The sequence below is a fragment of the Sarcophilus harrisii genome, chromosome 3 (genome assembly GCF_902635505.1).
Source record: "Sarcophilus harrisii chromosome 3, mSarHar1.11, whole genome shotgun sequence".
Lineage (NCBI taxonomy): Eukaryota > Metazoa > Chordata > Mammalia > Dasyuromorphia > Dasyuridae > Sarcophilus > Sarcophilus harrisii.
Window position 1 is genome coordinate 36,963,804 of NC_045428.1, and position 9,952 is coordinate 36,973,755.

The window sequence follows — 9,952 nt, forward strand, 5'->3', positions numbered from 1 at the left end:
AAGAATGGCAGTTAGTCTAAAAGGGCGAGGAACTAGAGATCTGGGAAAGGTCTCTTGGGTAGGAATTGGAATGTTTTGAAGGTAGCTGGGATAATTAAAAAAAAGTTTGTTTGTTTTTTAAAGTAAAGACTTTGGGGACACCAGAATTTTTTACATTTCTGCTGTCCATCAAAGACAAGGGATTCAGAAGAGAGCCAGAAGTGAGATATGAACAATTAATTAAGATAATGTTTCAGAATGGGATTAGTGGGCCACACCTAAGGAATGCTGGATTCCTTCCCAAGGATTGAGCACATCTAACAAGGATTGTTGAGATTATATTATATATTATAATAAATATTATATATATCCAACTAAAGTTGGATCTGACTAACCCCATTTTTCAGTTTTAATCATAGGATCTTGGGCCTAGAACTGGAAGTAGTGAAGGATACTGATCCAGGTGGGGCAGTACTTGCTGTCCAAGGGTTTAAATTCCAGTAAGGGAGGAAACCTATACACAAATAAAATAACACAATTAAACCCACCAAACCTTATCTCTTGTCCTTGTCAATTCCCTTTGTATGTTGTCTTCCTAATCAAATATAATCTCCCTGAGGTCAGGACAACATTTCTAGATGTGTGGCCAAGTGACTTAAATATATTTGCCTCAGTGTGCTCATCTGTAAATGAGCTGAAGGAAATGGCAAACCATTGTAGTATTTTCTGCTAGAAAAACCCCAAATAGGGTCATGAAGAGCATGACACAAAGGGTAAACCACTACAACAACAAGGGCTTGGAGGAGACAAAGGGGAGGGAGAGGATTTCAGGCATGGGAGACAGTTTGTGTGAGTTGAAAGTCAGAGGATAATATGTCTTATTTAGAGAACTCAAGCAGACCTCAAGTGGAAGACAGACTTTGTATTGAAGGAATAATATGCATGTAACTCCACTGGTAACTACAGCCAAATTATGAATAGTTTAAAATGCTAGAGTTTAAATTTTAACTTGGAGGAAATAGGGAACCACTCAAGTGAATTAGAAAGATAAACTTGAAATTCTAATGCAAGGAGGCAACCTTTCCCCTTAAAAACTGTTGAGACTTAATGGAATTGTTAAGATCACGGGGACTATCCCCATATAGGGACACCAAAATCTTTTAATTACAAAGTGTAATCTTCCCATAGCAGATGACCAGAATTACAGGGTAAGGGTGAGACCCCAAAACCGTATTAGGATTATCAGCTGATATCACAAGTTGTCCCAAAAGAATTTATAGGCATAGATCTCCAAATCAAAGGGCAAAGATTTTATTACACTGCTAAAAGCAGACTCAACTCCTCAAAAAGATTTTTAGCAATTACCAAGGGGAAAGACAAGTTCCCTATTGGAACTCATAATTAGCCAGGAAGAAGATGCCATTAAGGGGAAGATTGCCCATTTAAGGGGAAGTATGCCATTGTCTGGTGGGCTAAATTCATAGAGAAGTTCTACAGTATGGGCAAGGTCTTTTATAGGGGAACTACAACCTGGAGATTTGACCTGATAACTTGGCTTTCTGATTGAATAAATAAAGGTGGGGTTTCTAGAGACCCCACCAAAGTAGACCAAGAACACAGACCAGAAGAGTAGCAAACATATCCCCTTGGAAGAAGTGAAAGCTAATAAACTCTGATAACCTGCTCTGAAAATAGCTGTACAAACCCTGCAATTTAGGAGGTGCTCTCTTCACCCTGGGAGCAGAACTCAAATTTAATATAAACTTTTAAATCAATAGAGTGGGAAATATGAGCAAATGGTAAAGATTTTGACCCCAGAAAGTTACGAGGTTCAGATGGATATATATGTGAATTCTACCAAACATTTTTATTATTTTTTATCATAGCTTTTTATTGACAAAACATATGCATGGGTAATTTTTCAACATTGACCCTTGCAAAAACTGCTGTTTCAACTTTCCCCCTCCTTTCCTCCACTCCCTCCCCTAGATGGTAGGTAGTCCGGTAGTCCCATACATGTTAAATATGTTAAAATATATGTTAAATACAATATATGCATACATATTTATACAGTTGTCTTGCTACACGCGAAAAATCGGATTTAGAAACAAGGTAAAAATAACCTGGGAAGAAAAACAAAAATGCAAACAAAAAACAGAAAGAGTGTAAATGCTATGTTGTGGTCCACACTCATTTCCCAGTTTTCTTTCGTTGGGTGTAGCTACTTATGTTCATTACTGATCAATTGGAACTGATTTGGATCCTCTCATTGTTGAAGAGGGCCACATCTATCAGAAATGGTCCTCATACAGTATCGTTGTTGAAGTGTATAATGATCTCCTGGTTCTGCTCATTTCACTTAGCATCAGTTCATGTAAGTCTCCCCAGGCCTCCCTGTATTCATTCTGCTAATCAATTCTTATAGAACAATAATATTCCCTAACATTCATATACCACAATTTACTCAGCCATTCTCCAATTGGTGGGCATCCATTCAATTTCCATTTTCTAGCCACTACAAACAGAGCTGAACAAACATTTTTGCACATATGGGTCCCTTTCCCTTCTTTAAGATCTCTTTGGGATATAAGCCCAGTAGTAACACTGCCGGATCAAAGAGTATACAGTTTGACAACTTTTTGAGTATAGTTCCAAATTGCTCTCCAGAATGGTTGGACCTGTTCACAACTCTACCAATAATGCATCAGTGTCCCAGTTTCCCCACATCCCCTCCAACATTTGTCATTATCTTTTCCTGTCATCTCAGCCAATCTGAGAGGTGTGTAGTGTCTACCAAATATTTAAAGGACAATTCCAATATTATGCATGCTATTTGAAAAATAGGGAAAGGAGTCCTACCAAATTCCTTTTATGACAGAGATATGTTGCTGATACCTAAACCAGAAAAAATAGAGAAAGAAAATTATAGACCAATCTCCCTAATGAATATTGATGCAAAAATTTTAAATAAAATATTAGCAAAAAGAGGACAGAAAGTCATCTCCAAGATAACCTAAGTAGGATTTATACCAGGAATGCAGGACCGTGCCAATATTAGGAAAACTATTAGCATAATTGACTGTATGAATAACCAAACTAACAAAAATATGATTATCTCAACAGATGCAGAAAAAAGCATTTGATAAAATCTAACACCCATTCCTATTAAAAACTCTATAGAGTATAGGAATAAATGGAGTTTTCCTTAAAATAATCAGTAGAATCAGTAGCATCTATTTAAAATCATCAGCAAGCATCATATGTTAAGGTGGACAAACTATAACCCTTCTTAATAAGATCAAAAGTAAGACAAGGTTATCTCCTATCACCATTTCTATTCAATATTGTATTAGAAATGTTTTGGCAAAAGAGAAGAAAAAAAGATTAAAGAAATTAGAATAGGTAATGAGGAAACCAAATTATCACTCTTGGTAGATGATACGATGAAATACTTAGAGAACCCTAGAAAATCAACTAAGATCAACTAAAAAACTAAAAAAAAAAGAGTAACAATTCACAACTTTAGCAAAATTGCAGGATACAAAATAAATCCACATAAATCAACATTTTTATATATTACTAACCAAGTCCAACAGCAAGAGACACAAAGAGAAATTCCATTTAAAATAATTGTCAATAATATGAAATATTTGGGAGTTTATCTGCCAAGGAAAAGTCATGAAGTATATGAACACAACGACAAAACACTTTCTACACAAATAAAGTAAAATCTAATTAATTGGAAAAATATCAAGTGCTCATGGGTAGGCTGAGCTAATATAATAAAAATGACAATATTATCTAAATTAATCTACTTATTCAGTGCCATATCAAACTCCCAATAAATTATTTTTACAAATCTAGAAAAAATATAACAAAGTTCATCTGGAAGAACAAAAGGTCAAGAATTTCAAGGGAATTAATGAAAAAAAATGCTAATGAAAGTGGCCTAGCTGTGCCAGACCTAAAACTATAATATAAAGTAGCAGTCTTCAAAACCATTTTGTATGGGCTAAGAAACAGAGTAGTCAATCAGTGGAATAGATTAGGTTCACAGGACAAAATGGACAAAATGGCTATAGTAATCTAGTACTTAAGAAATATAAAGACCCCAGCTTTTGGGATAAGAACTCACTATTTGACAAAAACTTCTGGGAAAACTGCACCCACACCTAACATCCTATACCAAGATAAGGTCGAAATGGGTTCATGATTTAGACATAAATTGTGATATTATTAGCAAATTAGAAGAAATTATAAGAATTGGGGTAGCTTACCTCTCAGATCTGTGAAGAAGGAAGGAAACCAAAGAAAAACTGGAGATCATTATTGAGCACAAAATAGATAATTTTGATTATATTAAGTTAAAAAGTTTTTGTACAAACAAAACTAATGCAGGCAAGATTATAAGGGAAGCAATAAACTGGGAAAAACATTTCTACATTTAAGAGTTCTAATAAAGGCCTCATTTCTAAAATATATAGAGAATTCGCTCAAATTTATAATGATTCACGCCATTCTCCAATTGATAAATGGTCAAAGGATATGAACAGACAATTTTCAGATGAAGAAATTGAAACCATTTCTAGTCACATGAAAAGGTGCTCTTAATATAATATAAATGAGATAAATGCAAATTAAGACAACTCTGAGATACTATTATAGTCTTCTTAGATTGGCTAGATTGGAGTTGTGAACAAATCTTGTAATGCCAAAGGTCACTTTTAATGGGGTGACCAGTTCCTCCATTTGTCCTATTTCTTAATTCTGCCTTAAGGTTATGACTGGCCCCTCTTAATGGTTGAGATAAAGGTGTTATAGACATTCCTTAATGTCATTAGAATATCAGTAACCTCCATCTATGAGGCTATCCCCAACTAGGACTCTGCATTATGTCATTGTTCTTATTATTCCATAAAAGACTTGCTGCCCCGATACTTGGGGCTAGACTCTTTGAGATGATAGTCTCTCTAGCCCTGGGATCCATTGGTCCCAGTATTTCTCTCCATTTAATAAATTATTGAATTGGGCTCTAATCTCTGTCTTGGTCAGTTTCTTCAGCATTACATTTGGAGCTCCCCAGCGAGATAATTAGAAAATGAGCAGGATTAGAGATGAGACTTTCCGGTCTTGGCCTGGAGAGGTTGGACCCTCCTGGATTTCTTTCCAGAGCCTTTGGGAAAGGGAGCAGTTTCTAGCTACAATAGCCTGATGGTAGACAACCCCATTTTGGCCACAGGAGAATAAGTTTATCTGGGTACCTTTTGGGGTACCATGTGATTATGTCTTAAGACTTGTTTTGTTTGTTTGGTTTGGTTGATGAATAACCGGATTCAGCGGGTTGCACGGTTGTACGGTTGTCACTTTTGGGGTGCCCTTGGGGTACTGGTTGGTTTGGTTGATTAGTGAATAACCGGACACCGGGTCACTTGGGATGCCCTTTTGGGGGGTGCCATTTTCTTGGTTGATGAGTGGCCTACTGGACGCGGGAGGTCACTACTGGAGTGTGATGGAATTTTGGACAAGGTAAAAGACTTTTTCTTTCCTTATCTTGTGGTGGACACTGCAGCTCTTGGGAGCTCTGGCACAATTCTTTAGGAATTGCTGCGGCTCTATCTCTAAAAAGAGATACGAGGGAGGCTGCAAAGGTTGGGAAAACTAAGTTTTTACTTGTCTGCAATCTAGACACTCCGCCTGAAAACTTTTCCTGGAGCAGATGCTTTGCTTGAGGAAACTTTCTGTCCAACTCTTTTCCAGAGACAAAGGCCCATCCTTTGCATTTCTAAGAGAGGTCCTCCCACTTCTTCCATCAAGTGGGAAGTATATACATTTGAAAATGGGACTCAGTTTCCCTGTTTGGGTCATTCTGTGTTAGAGTAATGCCGGCCCCTCCCGCTTTTGAATGGTCAGGGGGCTATCTACAAAGACTGGGGGTTTTAAAAACGCCATTTGGTTTGGCTTTAATGTTAGTGTCCTACTGAATGTTGTAATTGTGCAGTCTAAGTGTGACCAGTGTTCTGTATGTCTTGTATGTTGTTATTGGACAGTCTAGTTGTGCTCTGCGTTCTATGTGATTTTTGTGAAATTGTTTGTAATTTGTTTGTCTGTTTCGGTAACTTAAGAGCTCTGTTAAATTTAAGAACAATGATCAAATTTGGGAATTGGTTATTTCAATACTGAACTCCAGCTGGTGGAAACATTTGATTAGGAATTTAAAGATGATTCTAAATTTGGGAAATGAATTGGTTTTCCTTAAGTATAAGATCTTAAAGGAACAATAGCTTGTTAAAGAAGTTCTGTTAACTTGCCTGAAAGAGGTCATGTGCCTCTAATTTTACCTTAAGTATGTAACAAGGACTTTTCTGAAAGCTTCATCCCTGGCCAAGCTGGGCTTAGGAGAAGTCCATTGGGAATAATGGCCACATGGGGCCAGAAGGAGAGAAAGAAACTATGTTGTTTTATTATTTGAAATGAGATAGAAATGGACTATATGCTTTAAATCCAGCTCTGCTGGACATGTAGGTTTTAAACTCACCCCCACTGCTGCTACTTCAGCTATAGGAGCCATTTAGTTAGCCTGGAGTGATTTCGCTCCCCACCCTTGTGGAATTGGGGGAAGGGTAGTCACATGGAATTCTATTCTCCCCCCTTCCTCTAAAGTGTTCCAGACATTTTAAAAGCAGCAAACTGATAAGGTTATGGTAAATATCTGTTTAGGATTTGTTACTAGAGGTAAAATATCTTGGGTTTGTAGTTAATATGCACTGCATTTTTTCCCTCCTGTAACTGATTTCTATAACGGTCAATAAGAAATTGTTAATTCAATTATGTCACACCTTGTTGTTTCCAATCTGGTTATGTGTAATCACTATATCCTAAATACTTGAGCAAATAAGTATTTAGTATGGTCATCTATTGGTTACTAGATATTGTGTCTGGATATTCAAGTTTTTTGAAGAAGCCACATCTTGTACCAGTCCTTGTGAACCAGTCTTTCTGTCTCAGACTGTTCTAACTTTTCTTTGTTAGATTTGTTTTTATTTCTAGATTTGGTCAAATTGCAGATATATTGACTTGCTTCTGGGACCTAGATCAAACCTTTGTTTGTCAGCTCGCCACACTACAGACCCATCCCCGTCATGGACTGAACATCATCCCTAGCATCGTCGCTGTCCAGCTTGAAGAAGTAAATGACAGCCATTGCTTGCACCCACTTTTCCTGATGTAATTCGGACTGATGGGGGGGGAGTGGGAAAGTGGTAGACTTGTTAGAATTTTCACTGTATTACTGTGCTGTGTTTAAGACTTGGAATGGAAATTGTTAAACTTGTGTAACTATTGCTGTTATGTTTGAGGGACTTTTAGTCTGTTGTGTATATGCATATGTGTATGATTTATATGTGGGATAGTCATTTGATAATTCCTTTCCAAAAGAAAAAAAGGGAGGAGAAGAAACAGGAAATTGGGAAAGCTGGTATCTTGCTAGTTCAGATTTAATTGGAAGTTGGGAAAACTCTAGTTCAGATTTAATTGGAAGTCCTTTACTCCTTGCTTAAATTTACTAGACTACGATTTGCTGGTTGTGCTTTAACTTGGAAATCCCTTATTCTGTTGGAATTGCCTTGGCAGACTCAGTTTTGGGGGATTATTTTTTAGAAACAACCAGAAATTGGATACCTATCTTAGAACTGGCAGTCTCTCTGAGCTGTTTCTCCACTCCTGTTACCCCAGGTCCTTAATTAGTATTTCAGTGTACTTAAAAGGACCTTGTTGATATCGAGGCCTCTAAAAAGTTTGGGGTTGCCTGCCTTGGTCTAACTGCATAATCTGCTCAGAAATCTGTATTCTAGTGGCAGCCCTGTTTGTTCCTCTGGGTGGGACAGGTGGGGTTACTCCAAGCCTCACCCTTCTCTCCTGGAGCCGGTCTTCTGAATGGGCAACACAACTGCCTTGAGCCTACTGCTCTCCATAAGCAGAGGCCGAATCATGCACAAATGACCACAGCTGTCCATATGCTCCCCAACTGCAGAGGATCTGACAATTGATTGTCAGAAATAATTGAAATAAGGAACTTTGTGTATTGCTGATTTATTCTGGGGTTATCAGGGAGAGACTTGACCTTGCCATAAGTCCTTGCATTGGTCTAGCTTTATTTTGATTTTTATTTACTTCACATAGGGTTGTTCAAATTATAGTGCTAAGGCCTTCTAGAGGAAGGTAATTCAAAGATTTGAATAGCTCCAAGAGAAAAAGGAGGGAATGTAATGCCAAAGGTCACTTTTAATGGGGTCACCAGTTCCTCCAATTGTCCTATTTCTCAATTCTGCCTTAAAGTTATGACTGGCCCCTCTTAATGGTTGAGATAAAGGTGTTATAGACATTCCTTAATGTCATTAGAATATCAGTAACCTCCATCTATGAGGCTATCCCCACCTAGGTCTCTGCATTGTCATTGTTCTTGTTATTCCATAAAAGGCTTGCTGTCCCAATACTCAGGGCTAGACTCTTTGAGATGATAGTCTCCTCTAGCCCTGGGATCCATTGGTCCCAGTATTTCTCTCCATTTAATAAATTATTGAATTGTTCTCTAATCTCTGTCTTGCTCAGTTTCTTTTGGCATACAATCTAACCATACTGAAGAGCAACTTGGAATTATGCTCAAAGGGTTATCAAACTGTGCAACCTTTTGATCCAGCAATGTTTCTACTAGGTTTATATCCCAAAGAGATCTTAAAGAAGGGAAAGCGACCCACACGTGCAGATATGTTTGTGGCGGCCCTTTTGTAGTGGCAAGGAACTGGAAACTGAGTGGATGCCCATCAGTTAGAGAATGGCTGAATAAGTTATAATATATGAATGTTTTGGAATGTTATTGTTATATAAGAAAAGATCAGCAGGATGATTTCAGAGAGGCTTGGAAAGACTTATATAGATTGATGCATGAAATGAGCCCTTCATGGTATATATACTGTTTGAAGGGGTCTTTCTTTTCCCCTCCCCCATTACTTCATGATGTCTTTCTCCCATTATAGCTAATTTTTTTTTTTTTTAAATAGCCTTTTATTTACAGGATATATGCATGGGTAACTTTACAGCATTAACAATTGCCAAACCTCTTGTTCCAATTTTTCACCTCTTACCCCCCCACCCCCTCCCCTAGATGGCAGGATGACCAGTAGATGTTAAATATATTAAAATATAAATTAGATACACAATAAGTATACATGACCAAAACGTTATTTTGCTGTACAAAAAGAATCAGACTCTGAAATATTGTACAATTAGCTAATTCTTTTAGAGTGCTAAATCCCTTTTAGGGTTACCCCACCAGCAAATAACCTCTAAAAGGGGTTAGTCTGCTATACTCCTATGGATTTAGCCTGCCAATCAATGGTATACTCCTACCTCATGGCAGATTCCCTTTAATGATGGCTTCTGTCTGGTTAATTTCAAGTTCCACTAGAGAATTTGTATTTCCCTTTGTTAAGTGTTAAAATCTGTTTCCTCAATAATTCCTTCATGTTAATTCACATAATAAACAGCATTTGTTGTAAGCTGTGATATATTTCATCATAGTTGCTCCATGTCATGAACTGAATCTCTATTATGCTATTTTTATAAAATCTTTTTACAATCAATTTTCTCCTGTAAGTTGGACGAGGTGAAATCTTTCAAAATAGTTGTGAAAATAGAATAAGGCTTCATCTACTTCAGAGTTTGAGTAGGCCTGAAGGTCTTTGAGCATTGGCTCAGGGCATATTTAAGTCCCCTTCCTGCTTTATTCCCATGACATCATTTTCTCCCTATTTCTATCAAATATGTGCAACTATGTACTTATTGGTCAAGTTCAATTTCTTGGGTAGTTCCCTCATTTAAAATGTAAGACCCTCGGCCAATGATGGTCAGTGGTGGGAGGGGTATTTGCAGTTAGGGAGTATTTAAAGTGTAAAACCTGTCCCAAAAGGTGCCTCCT